Raw genomic sequence first — 19,015 nt, forward strand, 5'->3', positions numbered from 1 at the left:
AGTGCTGTTTTAAAATGTTCCAGAGCAAGGAGAAAAAAAACTACTGAGTTCATTTTTATAAAGTGAGTAAATACTGATTCACTATCTGAAAAAATGCACAGAAACCTGTATACTGATCTACATGAATACTGGTACAAAAATATTAAACAAATGACATCAAAGAGAACCCAGGATGGCAATAAAAAAAGCTATCACCATTTGGGATTTATTCCAATAATGCAAGAAAGCTTCAATATTAGAGTTATCAACCTAAATAACATAGAGAGAGGCTCTCTTTTAAAAAATGTTATTTATTAGAGAATGGATATTACAATGGGAATACATGTGCCACAGTAAACTATGTGCGTATTCAAGGAGTTAAAAAAAGAAAAAGTTTTTTTTTAAAGGAAAAATGAGGAGGATTAAATAATTGTTTTGAGATAATTATCCTTGGCTACAAGGATCGATAACAAGAGTGATACCAGTCTGAGATTGGACAGGCAGTTGCTGAGCAGACAACCTCATGGAAGTATTTTTGCGTGTGTAAGATTGCAATGCCCTTTGTGCAAGGTTGTGTTTTTTGCAGTCTTTTGTAATAGTTCTTGTTGTCAGGCATTCATGCATGACAACTCTTCCTTCATGGCCTTCCCTGACTCCATTTGTCAGGGTTTTAACACAAATAACTCCCATTTTGATTCTGACAACTTTCACAGGTCTTTATTAGTACATATAATATTAATACATATATAATGAAAAATCACATAATCCTGAATCATATAATGACCTCCACAGATGGTGAACAGGCATTTGACAAAATCCAACAACTACTTGTTATTAAAAAAATTTTAATGAAATAGAAATTCATTGATATTTCCTTAAAATGAAAATTTTACCTATCCCTGACCAAAATTTAGCATCATAATTGTGATCAAACTTTACAAGCATTTCTCATTAAAGCCAGGGACAAGACAAGTCTGCCAACTCTCATCGCTATAATTATTATTGTAGTGTAGCTACTGAAAAAATAAATAATACAAGAGAAATATATTTGAGGTACAAAATTGGAAAGAATTTAAAACTATCACTATTAGTATTACTATTAGTACACAGAAAATCCAAAGTAAGAATAGAAAAATTCAGTAGGGTAGTGAGGCAGAAAATAAAGAGCTTTCTTATATACATATTACAATATAATATGTAATTTTAAAAATCCAATTTATAATAGCAACAAGAGATAAAACTAAAAGGAATGCAATATATGTATATAAACAACTGTAAACTGCCTCTGAAAGACATTAAAAAATAGAAAAGAATTAGTATTATATGTATACATTTTTATAAATTTTATTTAAAATATTAATAAAAAGCAAGTAACAAATATCAACTTTGTTTTCAGTACACAGTTTGATCCTAAAACTCATAGGAGGCCGGGCGCGGTGGCTCAAGCCTGTAATCCCAGCACTTTGGGAGGCCGAGACGGGCGGATTACGAGGTCAGGAGATCGAGACCATCCTGGCTAACACGGTGAAACCCCGTCTCTACTAAAAAATACAAAAAACTAGCCGGGCGAGGTGGCGGGCGCCTGTAGTCCCAGCTACTCGGAGGCTGAGGCAGGAGAACGGCATAAACCCGGGAGGCGGAGCTTGCAGTGAGCTGAGATCGGGCCACTGCACTTCAGCCTGGGCAACAGAGTGAGACTCCGTCTCAAAAAAAAAAAAAAAAACTCATAGGAAAAATAAACAGTCAAATAGCCAGGAAAGCTCTGAAAAGGAAGAGCAATGAGGAAGGGCCAGAATTACAGAGCAATAAAATAAATTATATAAGCACCAATGATTACAGTAAAAACTACAGAAATAGAATCAGAAGCATAAGAAAATTTACTATTTGACATAGGTGGTACTGGAACATTTTGCTAACCTTTTGGAAAAACAGATATGGATCCTTAACTCACACTGTACTTTATTTGTGAATAAAGTCCAAATCTAAATATTTCAATGAAAATTTAATAAAACATGAAAATACTAGAAGAAAACATGAGAGAATTCTTTATAATATGGGGTTAGGTGTGGCTTTTCTATGACCCCACATCTAAAAGGCATTAAACAAAATTGATAAATTTGGCTACGTATATATGAAAACTGCATGCCAAATAAAAACCGTAAGACAAATGACTTTAACAAAGTGGCAACACATATCACAAAGGGTAATCTCCCTACTCAATAAAGGCCTTCTACAAATTAACAAGGAAGGGATCCTAAAAGTGAGCAAAAAATATGAGCAGAAAGTTAACAGAAAGGAAATACAAATGGCTTTGACACATTCTAAAGATGTTCAACTCACTCATAATAAGAATAGAACATTATACTTAGAGGATACATTTTTCATCTATCAGACTGGCAAACATCAAAAGTTAGATAAGACTTAGTTGGCAATATTGTGAGGAAACAGACATATTGCTCCTGAGGGAGTATAAGTAGCTATAATTTTCATAGTGAAGTAATTTGGCAATATCTATCATTATTACAAATGCTTATGTCCTTTTACCTAGCAATCCCACTTTTGGGACTTTATCCTTCACATATATCGTCTTCACATGTAGAAAATGGCAAATATATACAAGTTCATTATTGGAGAACTTTCTGTAATTGAAAATGGAAACAACTGAAAAAATTTATTAAGTGGGAATAGATAAATTACTGTATATTCTTACAATTTGTCTGCTATACACTACACACACCTAAAAAAAAAAGGAGTAAGGTCTCTACTATAGAGTTATGCTAATATTTCCAATATATATTAGTAAAAAGAGCAGAATACAGAAGTGTGTATGATATGCTATTTTTGCATAAGAAAAATTCGATTAGAATAAGATTTTATGTTCATATATGTCTGTATATTAATAAAATATTCTGAAAGGATACATAAGAAACTAATAATGGGTAAGATGTGGTGGCTCATGCCTGTAATCCCAGCACTTTGGGAGGTCAAGGCAGGTGGATCCCTTGAGGTCAGGAGTTTGAGACCAGCCTGGCTAACATGGTGAAACCCTATTTCTACTAGAAATACAAAAAATTAGCTGGGCGTGGTGAATTACAGAATCCTGGCTACTCGGGAGGCTGAGGCAGGAGAATCGCTTGAACCAGGAGATGGAGGTTGCAGTGAGCCTAGATTGCGCCGTTGCACTCCAGCTTGAGCAACAAGAGCAAAACTCCGTCTGAAAAAAAAAAAAAAAAGAAAAGAAAAAGAAACTAATAATGGCATTTATCTGTGTCTTTGGAGGGCCTGAGAATTGAGTGAATGGGAATGTATTTAAATTATGTGTTTAATTTCATGTGTAATAACTAAATTTGAAGTGTGTCATATTTGTCATTTTTTATGTTATGTTTTATGCTTGTAGCTGGAAGGTTTCCATTTTAGTTTACTCCAGAAATCTCTGTTACAAACTTTTTTTTTTTTTTAAGTAAAGGCTATTGGAAAAATAAACTGAATAGCTGAGTGCAGATGAGTGCAGTGGCTCACACATGTAACCCTGACAACTCAGGAGGCTGAGGTGGGAGGATTGTTTGAAGCCAGGAGTTTGAGACTAGTCTGGGCAACACAGTAAGACCCTGTCTCTACAAAAAAAATTTAAAATTAGCCAGGCATAGTGGAATGCATCTGTAGTCCTAGCTGCTTGGAAAGCTAAGGCAGGAGGATTGCTTTAGCTGAGGAGTTTGAGGTTGCAGTGAGCTATGATCACATCACTGCACTCCAGCCTGGGTGATAGAGTGACACCCTTGTTTCTAAAAAAATTATAATAAAAGAAAAAGAAAAATAACTTTAAAGTATGTAATTTTAATTGGCAGTTTTACATAAAATAAATATCATTAATATCTTTTTATTTAGAATGGATTTATTATTTCAACCTAAAGTATGAAGTGTTTTGTTTACTAATACATTTTCATTATTTAAATAACAACTACATTATTTTTCAGAATCCAGCAGCCATTTTTTGTCTTTTTACTTGGTACTCATTGGTTATAACATAATAGCTTTTAAAATATTTTCTTTAGTAAGTTGAAAATAATAAAAAAGTATGAGCTCCCTCTGCTGGCTCTGAAGTGGCATATCAAGGTACATTTTGTTTGGAAACAAACTGGCACATGGTACATGCCATTAATGCAATTTGCTAATTAAGGAGAATAGTTTTAAACTGTGTTTTCCATAATTTTATAAAAGTTAAATTATGCTAATGTGCCACTAATATTGGCAAGTAAGATTAGCATTTCAATATAAATTTTAAAGTTGTATTCATTATATACCTGAGCTATCTGGTATATCCCCATATAGTGCCACGTAAGTGTGTTGAAGAGGAAAAGTTTCTGCATGCACCACAACAGGTACAGAAGGATTTTAGTTTTAAAATTTATTATGACTTTTGAATTGCAGTAATCATAAAACCTATGTTGTGTTAGTATATTAATATTTAGTTCATTAAAAATACCATAGTTTTTGTTGTTGTTGTTTTGAGACAGAGCCCAAGTAGAGTGCAGAATCACCCAGGTTCAGATGATTCTCGTGCCTCAGCCTCCAGAGTAGCTGGGATTACAGGTATGCTCACGACGCCCAGCTAATTATTCTGTATTTAGTTGAGATGGAGTTTCACCATGTTGGCCAGACTGGTCTCAAACTCCTGACCTCAAATGATCTGCCCACCTCGACCTTCCAAAGCGTTGGGATTACAGCCATAAGCTACCGTATCTGGCCCATATGCATATTTTAAAGCTAGGAAAAATAGAAAATATTTCCATAGTAAGTGGTGACATATAATTCTGAGTATCTATAAAATTTTTTGTCATGACACATAATCTCTGATGCATTGATTTATCATGTACTTTGCAAAATTTCAAGATACTTTTATTTTTATGATTTGTTTTTATCTTCTAGATCATTGATCTGTGTCTCAGTGGTGATCATCTCATCCTTCTATTTATCTACTAAATTCTTTAACTTTTTGTGTTGTACTTAAATCTGCTTAATGATGCCTTTTTAAAAAATTCAAATTTTCATCTCTCTTTTACAAGTTCTACTTTCCCCTTGTTTCTTCTGACTGATATTCCTCTCTCAAGTTGCTGTCTCTTACATAAGATGCTATCTTTCTTGGTTTGCTCATAAACTCAATTCTGATTGTTGAAATACTGGGAATTCCACATGTGGTAGAAGGCAAAGGTGTTTCTAGTCGGGGTGTGCTGAAGCCAGTTGTCACTAGCCTATGAGAGCTGATTATTAATTTTTCAAGAATTCTTCAAGCTAGTTGTTAAAAACAGATTTTATTAAAGCTGACACATAAACTTACTTATATTAAAAACCAACACAATTTTCAAAATCATTTCCTATTTAACTTCATTTTATTATTTTTTATGCTCCTCAGCTAATTTACATCGACTGCATCTGTATGGTGAAAATATAGTATAATGGGGTGCTGCTGTGAATCTCTTTCCAATTCTGCATTCTGTGATCTCATAGTGGTAACTTGAAATCCATGGTGGGGACATTTACACAATAACTGGCAAATGCTACAAGGCTGGGCTTTTTCACTGTTTTGTTGACTGTGTGGACATAAAAAAAGTGATATAGAAAATGGTACCGATACAAGCATTTGGGAAAAATAAACTAAAACCTTTTGTGAAAAAACAATTGGTTTTATGGAATTTACAATAAATAATACTGTATATCTTATTATTTATAAATTCTGTGCTACACATTCTTCATATCAGTGAAACTTAGAACATATATATGTATCCATACATTTCGTTTTATAGAAAGCCACTGGTTGAACATTAACCAGCACACTACTGGAGTCTCTACCCACAAAGGTAGTATAGGGGGGCAAGCAGTCAATTCTCTGTGAGACTCCTGGGGGAGTCACGGACTTACTACATCAACAGTAGTGCTATGATTTAAAAATATGTCTATAAATTCTTTGACACATCTTCTATCTAAAGACAGGCCCTGATTTTCCTCCCCATGAATGTGAGCTGTACCTAATGACTAATGAATGTGGTGGAAGTAACCATGTTAGACTTCCAAGGCTAATTCATAAAAGACATTGTGGGCTCTGTCTTACTCTCTTTTGGACTGCTTGCTTTGGGGAAAGCCAGTGGCCATGCCATGAGGACACTCGAACATCTATGAAGAGGCCCCACATGGTGTGCATGAGGACTCCTGCAACAGCCATTTTGGACCTAGATTATCCTGCCCCGGACAGGGCTTCAAATGACTGGGGTCCCAGCAGACATCTTGACTGCAACTTCACAGGAGACTTTGAGCCAGAACCTCTCAGCTAAGCAGCTCCTGAAATCATGACACGCAGAAACTGTGATGTGATGAATGTTTGTTGCTTTAAGTAAGCCCCTAAGGTTTGGAGTAATTCATTAGATGGCAACAGATAACTAATATGAGCAGGAATACTCATTATCCCCATTAAACTTCTTGGACTTTTGGGAGTCAGTGAAATCTAAGACTTTCTCATATGGTGCTATACCAACTTTGTTGAAGGAAGGGTGTCTTCCCAGAGATCTGTGAAAATCAAGCTCTATTCAGGATTAAGGAGGTTCAGAAGCCACCAGTACCACTGTTCTTCATTTGTTTGCTTAATCCATGGGGGAGCAAGTCGTGGACCAACTTCCCATGGCAGCGTCCCCAACAGAGGTCAAGGTCCCACCTTCTCCTACCTTCTTATAGGCCTTGGCAAGGATTTGGCTCAAGGGAGGCAAATGTCTTAGAGCTGGAAGAGAGGGAAAGGGAGTTATGGCTAAGTTGCTATTTTTCAAGAATCTCCTGTATTTATATATATATAAAATTATATATAATATAATGTACATACACACACACACACATATATGAGATAGTAATCTTATTGCCAAAAAGTAAAACAAAGTCAATAAAATTAGGTGAAAAGGTTTTAAAGACATCCATTATTTGAGAAAATGAAAGAACAACAAATCTCGTGTAATAATTTCTTTCCTATTCAGTTTAAATATTTTTCATGTGCCAGTTTTCAAAGAGAATTTTTCCAGTTTTTGCCCATTCAGTATGATATTGGCTGTGGGTTTGTCATAAATAGCTCTTATTATTTTGAGATACGTTCCATCAATACCGAATTTATTGAGCGTTTTTAGCATGAAGGGCTGTTGAATTTTGTCAAAGGCCTTTTCTGCATCTATTGAGATAATCATGTGGTTTTTGTCTTTGGTTCTGTTTATATGCTGGATTACGTTTATTGATTTGTGTATGTTGAACCAGCCTTGCATCCCAGGGATGAAGCCCACTTGATCATGGTGGATAAGCTTTTTGACGTGCTGCTGGATCTGGTTTGCCAGTATTTTATTGAGGATTTTTGCATCGATGTTCATCAGGGATGGCACAAGACAGGGATGCCCTCTCTCACCACTCCTATTCAACACAGTGTTGGAAGTTCTGGCTAGGGCAATCAGGCAAGAGAAAGAAATAAAGGGTATTCAGTAAGGAAAAGAAGAAGTCAAATTGTCCCTGTTTGCAGAAGACATGATTGTATATTTAGAAAACCCCATTGTCTCAGCCCAAAATCTCCTTAGGCTGATAAAAAACTTCAGCAAAGTCTCAGGATACAAAGTTAATGTGCAAAAATCACAAGCATTCTTATATACCAGTAACAGACAAGCAGAAAGCCAAATCATGAATGAACTTCCATTCACAATTGCTTCAAAGAGAATAAAATACCTAGAAATCCAACTTACAAGGGATGTAAAGGACCTCTTCAAGAAGAACTACAAACCATTGCTCAGTGAAATCAAAGAGGACACAAACAAATGGAAGAACATACTATGCTCATGGATAGGAAGAATCAATATCGTGAAAATGGCCATACTGCCCAAGGTTATTTATAGATTCAATGCCATCCCCATCAAGCTATCAATGAGTTTCTTCACAGAATTGGAAAAAACTGCTTTAAAGTTCATATGGAACCAAAAAAGAGCCCGTATTGCCAAGACAATCCTAAGTCAAAAGAACAAAGCTGGAGGCATCACGCTACCTAACTTCAAACTATACTACAAGGCTACAGTAACCAAAACAGCATGGTACTGGTACCAAAACAGAGATATAGACCAATGGAACAGAACAGAGTCCTCAGAAATAATACCACACAGCTACAGCCATCTGATCTTTGACAAACCTCAGAAAAACAAGAAATGGGGAAAGGATTCCCTATTTAATAAATGGTGCTGGGAAAATTGGCTAGCCATAAGCAGAAAGCTGAAACTGGATCCTTTCCTTACTCCTTATACGAAAATTAATTCAAGATGGATTAGAGACTTAAATGTTAGACATAATACCATAAAAACCCTGGAAGAAAACCTAGGTAATATCATTCAGGACATAGGCATGGGCAAGGATTTCATGTCTAAAACACCAAAAGCAATGGCAACAAAAGCCAAAATTGACAAATGGGATCTAATTAAACTAAAGAGCTTCTGCACAGCAAAAGAAACTACCATCAGAGTGAACAGGCAATCTATAGTATGGGAGAAAATTTTTGCAATCTACTCATCTGACAAAGGGCTAATATCCAGAACCTACAAAGCACTCAAACAAATTTACAAGAAAAAAACAAACAACCCCATCAAAAAGTGAGCAAAGGATATGAACAGACATTTCTCAGAAGAAGACATTCATACAGCCAACAGACACATGAAAAAATGCTCATCATCACTCGCCATCAGAGAAATGCAAATCAAAACCACAATGAGATACCGTCTCACACCAGTTAAAATGGCAATCATTAAAAAGTCAGGGAACAGGTGCTGGAGAGGATGTGGAGAAATAGGAACACTTTTACACTGTTGGTAGGATTGTAAACTAGTTCAACCATTATGGAAAACAGTATGGCGATTGCTCAAGGATCTAGAACTAGAAGTACCATATGACCCAGCCATCCCATTACTGGGTATATACCCAAAGGATTATAAATCATGCTGCTATAAAGACACATGCACACGTATGTTTATTGCGGCACTATTCACAATAGCAAAGACTTGGAATCAATCCAAATGTCCATCAGTGACAGACTGGATTAAGAAAATGTGGCACATATACACCATAGAATACCATGCAGCCATAAAAAAGGATGAGTTCGTGTCCTTTGTAGGGACATGGATGCAGCTGGAAACCATCATTCTCAGCAAACTATCACAATAACAGAAAACCAAACACTGCATGTTCTCATTCATAGGTGGGAACTGAACAATGAGATCACTTGGACTCGGGAAGGGGAACATCACACACCGGGGCCTATCATGGGGAGGGGGGAGGGGGAAGGGATTGCATTGGGAGTTATACCTGATGTAAATGACAAGTTGATGGGTGTTGACGAGTTGATGGGTGCAGCACACCAACATGGCACAAGTATACATATGTAACAAACCTGCATGTTATGCACATGTACCCTAGAACTTAAAGTATAATAATTTAAAAAATAAAATAATAAATAAATAAATAAATAAATAAATAAATATTTTTCATGAAAAAGCACAAATGAAGGCCAGCATTTATTGTATTCAGGCCTTTGGGCCATCTATAAACCTTTTAAAATTTTCTCCTAACTTTATATTAATGGAAAAATATACTAAAAAAAGGAGAAGGACCAACAGTCTTATGTATTTTGCCTCTCACACCTACCAAATCATAATTACCAAAATGTCCAAGGCCGTTTGTATCTATTATTTGTATCCTTTATTAGAGACATTCCATTTTACGTTTTTTGTTGATATATTCATATATTTATAGTCCAAATATTGAGGAAATGAACTAATGCATAATGTTAGCTTTTTAATTTTAGTATTTTATTTGTCTATTTTTAATTTAATAGCTATTGCATTCTGTCAGTTAACAAAGCCTGAATTAAATAGCTATCACATTCTGTCAATTAACAAAGCCTGAACTGAATCTGGCTCTGGGTCTTACAGCAGGTAACTTGTTTCTTCTATTAGTTTTCCAGCTGACTTTGGAAAAGTCCTTGCACATGCCCAGACCCCAATTTTGTCATCTGTAAATATGAAGATAATGAATTAGGTTATTCTTAAACTCCTATTCAGTTTCTATACTTTTAAACAGTTATTGAATAAAATACTAATCACATAAAAGGATACAAAAAAATAAAACCTGAATTCTTATCTGAAACAGATTAAAATTTACTTGGCAAAAATAAATTCATATAAAGAAGTAGCTGGTCAGTTAAGTATTAGAAGAAGTCACAAGAAGGAGAAGGGAGTAGAGGCTGTAGGGGTTAGGGAAACTCAGAGGAAACAGAACACAGTGTGAATCTAAAGAATCTGAAGTTGATGGAGAAACCCAAGCAAGACTTCGTAAGATCATTATTGCTTTTTCAGCTCCCAGAAAGTTTTATAATGATAATTTGCACTAGGTTTGTTTTGGTGTTTTGTGTACTTGTATATCTGTTTGTGATTTGAATTTGTCTTTCAAATTTACAGCTCTCCAACTCATATAAATTAGTATCTACCTTCTGGAAAATTACATGCAAAAAGTTAATAGTTTATTAAAGAAAAAGAATTAGAATCTGGTTCTTGTTAAAGTATTATAGTCAAAACTTTTAGCATGCCAAGTGATCTCCCAACTTCTATTTGTAATAAATCCCTCTTCCTTACCCAAAGTGATAGGCATATACTTAAGCAAAGTCAATTAGATTCTCTATCTTGATAATTTATATCTCAACACCCAGGCTGGGTGATTGTTATTGAGTCAGCTGAATGCAGCAGCATTCTATAGAAAAAGCCCATGACTGAATAAGTTTTGGCAGCTCTGATTCCTAGAGATTTGATGGTTGCTGTTGCCTTGGAAGCCTATTCAGCATTTCCTTTGATGCAATGAGTTACTTTAATTTCATTTTTTAAAAAAGAATTTATTCTCATATAAGTAAATTGACTATGGATATTGGTTGAATGAATGGACGTACAAGCTGTGTTGTAAGAAAAATATATGTCAACAGAGGTCGCGAGCCTCAGTGTGTGTTTGTTAGGCATGGTATCAATGTTCACTACCCCAAGCTTAGTGGCTTAAAAACATTTATTACTTTTCACCATTCTGTGAGTTGCTGGGGAGTTCTTTTGGTTTGCACTACCTGTGCAAGTTGGTTGGTTTAGGATGCTGTCACTCACATGCCTGGTGGTTGTCAGGCTGGATCTTACTGGGACCTCATCACATGGCAGCCTCAGCATTCAAGCACTTTTCTAGTTGTTGCTTGCATCACATTTATTTTTATCTCATAATGTTTACCTTAATCTCACTAGCAAAGCAAATCACTTGGACAAATCCAGAATCAATGTGGGAGGACACTACTCAAAGCTCTGAATATGGGAAGTGTGAACAAATTGAGAGGACATTACTGTAGAAATTTACCAGGTGCTTGGAAATATGAGTAGAGATGGCTTTTAGCCTCCTCTACCTTTCTAGCTCCTTAAAATGCAAAACAAACAAAAACCCTGTAATTCTTTTTGTTTTTTTAAACTAGTTCATTTTATTTTTTCCTCTTTCTCTGGGAGATTTACAAATATCAAAGAAAGCCCGTTAAAAAGAAAAACAAAAAACCGCCTTTCTTGTGGACTAATGTTTCACTTCATGGCACCTTGAGAGTCAGACAAGTGTCAACCAACATTTCAAAAATGGTAATTATAATGTAGGAAAAAAGTGATAGACTTTAAAAAGGTATCATCTATTCTATGTTAGATTTTGGGAATAAAACAGTGGATGAAAAAAAGCTTTTGCCTTCAAGGAACCTAATCTTTTAATAATACAACATGATGTAATTGTAACAGGGATAAACACTGTGAACACTCAGCCCAGTGAGGGAAGGTTTCCTGGAGAAAGTGACTTTTAAGGTAAGTCCTGGAGTTAGATGAAGGATAGGGTTGGGCATGGTAAATGTTCTAAACCAAAGGGGCTCTTTGTGCAAAGAACACAATGAAGGACACCATGGCTTGTTTGTAGAAATAGATTAAGGAATTTACAGTCTCTATGCACCAAAATATTATAGTGCTCTCTCACTTGAAATTCAAAATAAAAATAATGCTAACTATAAAATTACATGTAGGGAAGTCTTTCTGATTTTTCCCATGTTCTCATCATTTAAAAAATAATAAATACTCTAAAAATATATTCATGCCCCTGTGTTGATGATTTATTCAGCATATACCAGTTCGTCTATTGCATAATGCAGTACTATTCTGGGAACTGCAGATACATGGTATGACACCATTGTAGAATGTAAAAAGTGGAGAATGGGAGAAACTGAAGAGCTAGGCAGGTGTCAAGTAATGAAAGATATAAGAAAGCATGTGGTTAAGGATGTGGTGTTGATTACTGACCTGAGTTCAACTTCTGCCATTGATTCATTCTATACACTTGGGCAACTTGAAGCTTAATTTCCTCAGCTGTAAACTGGGAATGCTAAATTGTGAGAATAAATAAATGTAAAGCATTTAGAACAGTGCTTAATACCATAAAACACAGTTAATTTCAATTAAGTATTACAATTAATAAATTTGTACTTTAGCTTGGGATATGGGAAGCCAATAAAGGTTCACATGTTTAGAGGGGGCTTTAATGGGTTTCTTTGGCTGAAGTGTATCATCTGGGTTGAATGACATGAGTAGTATGCCTAGGAGGAGGACTCAATAGATATTAATTGGGATATTAATTGGATAGTGGTAAAAGAAGAAAGATGATACCTAGATTTTTGACTTGAGCAATTAGATGATGGTGGCTTTCTATGAGTGACATATCACAGGAAAGGGGCAAAATTGGTTAGTGAAGATAATGAGTTTAGTTTTGGAGACTGATTTGAAATGCCTAGAAGACATCCAAGTAATGACCTTTGGGAGACATCGGCATGGATATAGGAGTTTAACTAGTAAAAATAGGTAAGATGGGTTGGGGATCATGTTTAGATTGAAAAAAGGACCAACAGGAATTCCAAGGCACATCCATATGAAGTGTGGTTGAAGTTCAAGAAGGATACTTTAGAGGGTTCAGAAAAACCAGGGGGAAAAAAACCTAAGATTGTGATACAGTAAAAATAGTGTGGGGGGGAAAGCGTTTCAAGAAAAAAACGTGAACAATGTTGTCAAATGTTATATTTGGTCAAATAACACAGGACTAAATGTGGACACTACATTTAGTCAATGTCAGTGAAAAGCAAATCACTGATAACCTTGGCAAGAAGTGTTTTGGTAAAATGATGGAGACAGAACTAGTTCATACTGAACTGGAGTGATGGGAGGAGAGGAAGCTGAGACAGTAAGTACAAACAACTCTTGCTTGCCTATAAAGAGAAAAGAATGGTCGCTGAAAGCAGATCTTCAATTGATAGAGCTGAATAGTTGTTTTTTTTAATGATAGACACATAATGTCTATCATTTTGAAAATATCAACACCATTTACACTCTAGTTCAAACTTCCAACATCTCTCATGGACCATTACAATATTTTCTTAATTGTTTCCTTCTTCTACCACCCCCATTGTATCTTTCTTGGCTACCCCTCCCTCAGCCCCATACACACTCCATACAAATCTAATTATAGCCTTCCCTTACTCATCTAAGCCAGTTGTAGAAGGCTTTTCCTTCTTGAACTAGAACGGGTATACCTCTTAATATTCTCTGGTGATAGAGATCAGAGAAGCTACGGGGCCTCACACTGCTGGTGAGTGTTCATCTCTATCCAGTAATTCATCTGCTGGTGTTTATTATTACTTAATAGTTCACAAAAGGAAGGGTGGTGGCCCCTACTTTGCTCTCAGTATTGGCTGGTCCCCCTGCAGGTACTCTTCCCTCCCTGGGTCCTACCACACCTAAGCTTCCCAAACTGAACAAATGCCAATGGTGTTTTCAGTAGTAGTTTCATAGAAGCATTCTAAAACATACCAAAGCAGTACAGAGTAAGAGGACTAAGAGTTACTCTATTAATACACTGAGCTCCTTATTCCTCTCCTTTATTTCACATGAGAGGAAAAAGTTCTTACATTTTAGGAAGGCACTGTTCAACAAAAATATGTGAGCTGCATATGTAATTTTGTTTTCTAGGGGCCACGCTTTTAAATAAAAAATAGTAATAAAAAGGTGAGGGCCAGGCGTGGTCGCTCACACCTGTAATCCTAGCACTTTGAGAGGCCGAGGCAGGCTGATCACTTGAGGACAAGAGTTCAAAACCAGCCTGGCCAACATGATGAAACCCCGTGTCTACGAATAATACAAAAAAACTAGATAGGCGTGGTGGCAGCTGCCTGTAATCCCAGCTACTCAGGTGGCTGAGGCAGGAGAATCACTTGCACCTGGGAGGCAGAGGTTGCAGGGAGCAGAGATCGCGCCACTGCACTCCAGCCTGGGCAACAGAGTGAGACTCCATCTCAAAAAAAAAAAAAAACAAACAGTGAAATTAACTTTATTAATATACTTTATTTAACATATCAATAGGCCAATATATCCAAAATATTATTCTTTCAATGTGCAATTAATGTAAAAATTAAGATATTTTACTTTTTTGTTGTTGAGGAACAACACGTGAAAAACATTGTTCACATTTTTTCTAAGGCTTTGAAATTTGGTGCACATTTTATAATTACTGCACATCACAATTCCAAATAGCCACAAGAACTCAACAGCCACACATTGGTAGTGGCTATGGTATGTGGCAGTGTAGTTTGTTCTACCCCCTATGTTTACTATTCATTTACTATGAAAACACATGATGAATGTTGCTTCCACAGCCAGGAATTGGTCCAGCTGATGCTGTTAAGGGAGTCAACTCTTTCTTCTGGGAAGGAAGGATCAAATCCTGTCTGAGCTCTGGCAGTTACATGAAATGCAGGCTGTGAGCTCATTCCTAAATTCTGGTTCACCCTGTATGGTAGATTATATTATAAACTCACTTATGTTTGCTGCTCCTCCTTGCTCCAGTCTATTTTGAATCAGGCTTGGTCACATGACTTGCTCTGGTCGATGAAATGTGGAGAGAAGTGAGCAGAAATTGTAGGAGACAAAACGTGGTTTGCCATAATCTCTTTTGTGTCCACCATTATGACTGACAATGTCCCAAACAGACAGAGGCTGCTCCATCAGCCTGGGACCTGGAGGGAGGACCACGTGGAGAAGAGGTGTAGCTAACCTGTAATGGACATGCAGGGTGTGAGAGGAATGAATCCTTGTTGTTGTTCATTACTGCAGCCAAACCTAGCCTCTTCCTAACTTATGTACTATTGTTTGTGGGTGATGCAGACTGTTTTTTCTCTTTGTTGTCTGGAGGATGGGACAGTGCAGCTTCAAAACTTTCGACAGTGTCTCCTAAAGGCATTTCATTATGCCTGATGTTTGTTATTGCAATGTTATTGGTTGTTTTCCTGGCTTAGGTTCTGACCCCCAATAAAAATGGCCTCAAATTTCAAAAGCCCTAATTAAGGTTCTACATCATTACCTTTTTCAGTTTTGTCCTAAGGCTACTAAGGAACTAAGAACAATATGCAAAGGTGAACTTTCTTCAAAAAATTATCTGTGCCTTCCCGCACTTCAATTAGTAAGCAAATAAGATTTCTTTTCTGATTTTTTACCCCTGATTTTTGGCTTGAAGGACAGAGATACCTCTACAATAAATATTTGTTGAAAAAAAAAAGAATGAAATGAAATGATATGATAGCAGCTTTCTAGGTGGGATCATATGTATATAAACATGTGCATATCTACTTACGAAATCCATGGTGAAAGTTTGTGAATCTGCTTTCTCTTGAAGTGGTTAAGTATTTATTCTTATAATAACTAACAAATGCCATTTGTAGTGTGACAGGTGAGTGAACCCCAGGATTCTTGACTTTGTCTGAGCTGACAGACTGTCACCTAGGTTATAGGTTTTATTCTCCAATGTTCATTCATTCAACAACAGAACCTGCCACGTGCTATCAACTTCTCTAAGCACAAGAGATACAGCTGCGGAAAAGACAGACAAAATCTCTGCTTTCCTGAAACTTCCTTTGTAGCCAGTCTGTTAGACATTCCCAGAGATCTTTTTGTTTTCTGGGTCTCTCTGCCTTAACAGATTTTTTTAAAAAACGTTTTTTATTATGGAAAATTTCAATATGTAAGAGCTCAAAGAATTATAACCATCCCCATCATCCAATTTCAACCACAATCAACTCATGTCCAATCTTATTTCATTGATACTCTACTCTCTCTCCTTATTCCATTTCAAATCATTTTGATAACACAAGTATCACATCATTTCACTTACATGATCTTTAATAATATTACATACATGTTTTTCCTCTGGATGCTGAGATTTATACTTACCTGTCCTCATTTGACTGTTTGTGTGGGAGACTTTGTGTCTGCATGTCTGTGTGTGTGAACATGCTATATATGTAAATATACCTTTTTAATGTTATGATTATTACCCACCATAACCATATCCATAAACAGTTCCACAGCACCTATAGAGATGGAGTCATAATTCATCATGGGTATAAACAGAGTGCCCCCTGAAGAGTTGGTGATTGCCTCTCAGAGCTTTTTAGGTAGGTGTGGTGGCTCATGCCTGTAATCCCAGCACTTTGAGAGGCCAAGGCAAGCAGGCAGATCACTTGAGCTCAAGAGATCAGCCTGGGCAACATGGTGAAACCCCGTCTACCAAAAATACAAAAAGGAAATTAGCCAGGCATGAGTGTCATGTGCCTGTGGTCCCAGTTACTCAGGAGGCTGAGGTAAGAGGATCACTTGAGCCCAGGAAGTAGAGGTTGTAGTGAGCTGAGATTATGCCACTGTACTCTAGTCTGGGTGACACAGAGACTCCATCACACCCACACACACAAACAAAAGCAAACAAAGCTTTTTGTTTTTTGGTTTTGGTTTTTTGAGATGGGGTCTCAGTCTGTTTCCCAGGTTGGAGTGCAGTGGTGTGATCTTGGTTTGCTGCAACCTTTGCCTCCTGGGTTCCAGTGATTCTCCTGCCTCAGCCTCCCAAGTAGCTGGGATTACAGGTGTGTGCTACCGTTCCCGGCTAATTGTTGTATTAAAATAAAGACAGGGTTTTGCCATGTTGGCCAGGCTGGTCTCAAACTCCTGACCTCAGGTGATCCACCCCATCAGCCTCCCAAAGTGCTGGATTACAGGTGTGAGCCACAGCACTCGGCCTTAAAAAGCTTTTTATGCCAGAAGTGCTCTGGTCCAATTTAGGGGGATATGATAGTATGTCTTTTTTTTTTTTTTTTGAGATGGAGTCTTGTTCTGTTGCCGTGTTGCCCAAGCTGGAGTACAGTGGCGCAATCTCAGTTCACTGCAACATGTGCCTCCTGGGTTCAAGTGATTCTCCTGTCTCAGCCTCCCTCCCAAGTAGCTGGGATTACAGGAACCCACCACCATGTCCAGCTAATTTTTTTATGTTTAGTAGAGATGGGTTTTACCATGTGAGCCAGGCTGGTCTCCAACTCCTGACCTCAAGTGATCTGCCTTCCTCAGCCTCCCAAAGTGCTAGGATTACAGGTGTGAGCCACTGTGCCTGGTCTGGGATATGATACTATCTATGTATGTCTTCTGATCTCAGTTTACAATATCAGTAATTGCTCAAGTGTTTCCTCTTGAATTACCTAAGGATATCACAGAAAGTGTTATTTTTCTTTGCAAGTCATCAGTGTCTAGTCTTAGGTAAGAAAACTATATTCCCTTTATTAACATGACCTTGATCTTCTAGGAAAATAAAAACCCTTGAATTATTATATTAGAGTACGATATGCTTCCTGTTTTTATTTTAAAATTCCCAAATTTAATCAGATTCTCTCTTTAAAGAAGTATGCGTTGGTGTGTTCATATTTTAAATTCATCCTGCCACACCAAAAACCTTTCAATGGCTTCATATCATTATTTTAAATAAAATCCAGTTCCAAAATCTTAACATGAAATTTTTTTTACCTCTAACTTGACTGACAGCCATTTCCCATGTCCCCAATTTGATACCCTCCCACCACTCTGTCCTTAAGATCCTGACTCTTCTTTATCGCAGGAACATCCCACAGGCTATTATGTGTGCTGGAATGTTCTTGTCTCTACTTTGATTCACATGACTTTTACTCATTATTCACTTTTCTTAACCATTTAAGTATCATATCCTTAGAGAAACCATGCTTGAGCCTTTACAGTCTAAATTGCTAAAATGGTTCATAGTTTCCTCTTTCACAATACTTAAAATGTTATTATTATGATTTTTAAAATGTACAAAAATAGAATGAATCAGATGATTAAATTTGTGTTATAGTGTTCTCTGGGGAGTGGATGCTGAGATGGGGTTAAAAGTGCAAAAAGTTTACTGGAGAGTAGCACCTGTGAAATGGAAAGCCGGGAAGCAGAATTGGGTGGGAGAGCCATTAGATTACCATGCAGGTCTGACAATACTTCTGCCATCCCAATATCAAGCAGGTCCTTATCCCTTGCTCAGTCTTGAGCTTGGGATGGGCATGCGGGAGAGGGTTTGCCCTGAGAATAGTGTAACTTCAACTTGAAAGCTGAGGTGAACCTAGAAAGAATTAACAACTGGAGGCTGTCATGTAACTATGCTCCTTGCAGTTGGGCAGTGAAGGGAGATCTGAGCTGCACACCCCTGTGACTGCTATACATTGTAGGATGTCAACTCAATCCAAATTAATCCATAACTTCAATGAAGATTTTTTTTTTTACAAGTTCAACCATCTTTTTCTATGTATTTTAGAAAACTAAAGGTTCATATTTATTTATTTATTTATTTATTTATTTTTTTGAGGCAGAGTCTTGCTCTGTCGCTGGGACTGGAGTGCAGTGGCCGGATCTCAGCTCACTGCAAGCTCCGCCTCCCGGGTTTACGCCATTCTCCTGCCTCAGCCTCCCGAGTAGCTGAGACTACAGGCGCCCGCCACCTCGCCCAGCTAGTTTTTTTGTATTTTTAGTAGAGACGGGGTTTCACCGTGTTAGCCAGGATGGTCTCGATCTCCTGA

Source organism: Piliocolobus tephrosceles, chromosome X (genome assembly GCF_002776525.5).
Source record: "Piliocolobus tephrosceles isolate RC106 chromosome X, ASM277652v3, whole genome shotgun sequence".
In the NCBI taxonomy this organism is placed as follows: domain Eukaryota; kingdom Metazoa; phylum Chordata; class Mammalia; order Primates; family Cercopithecidae; genus Piliocolobus; species Piliocolobus tephrosceles.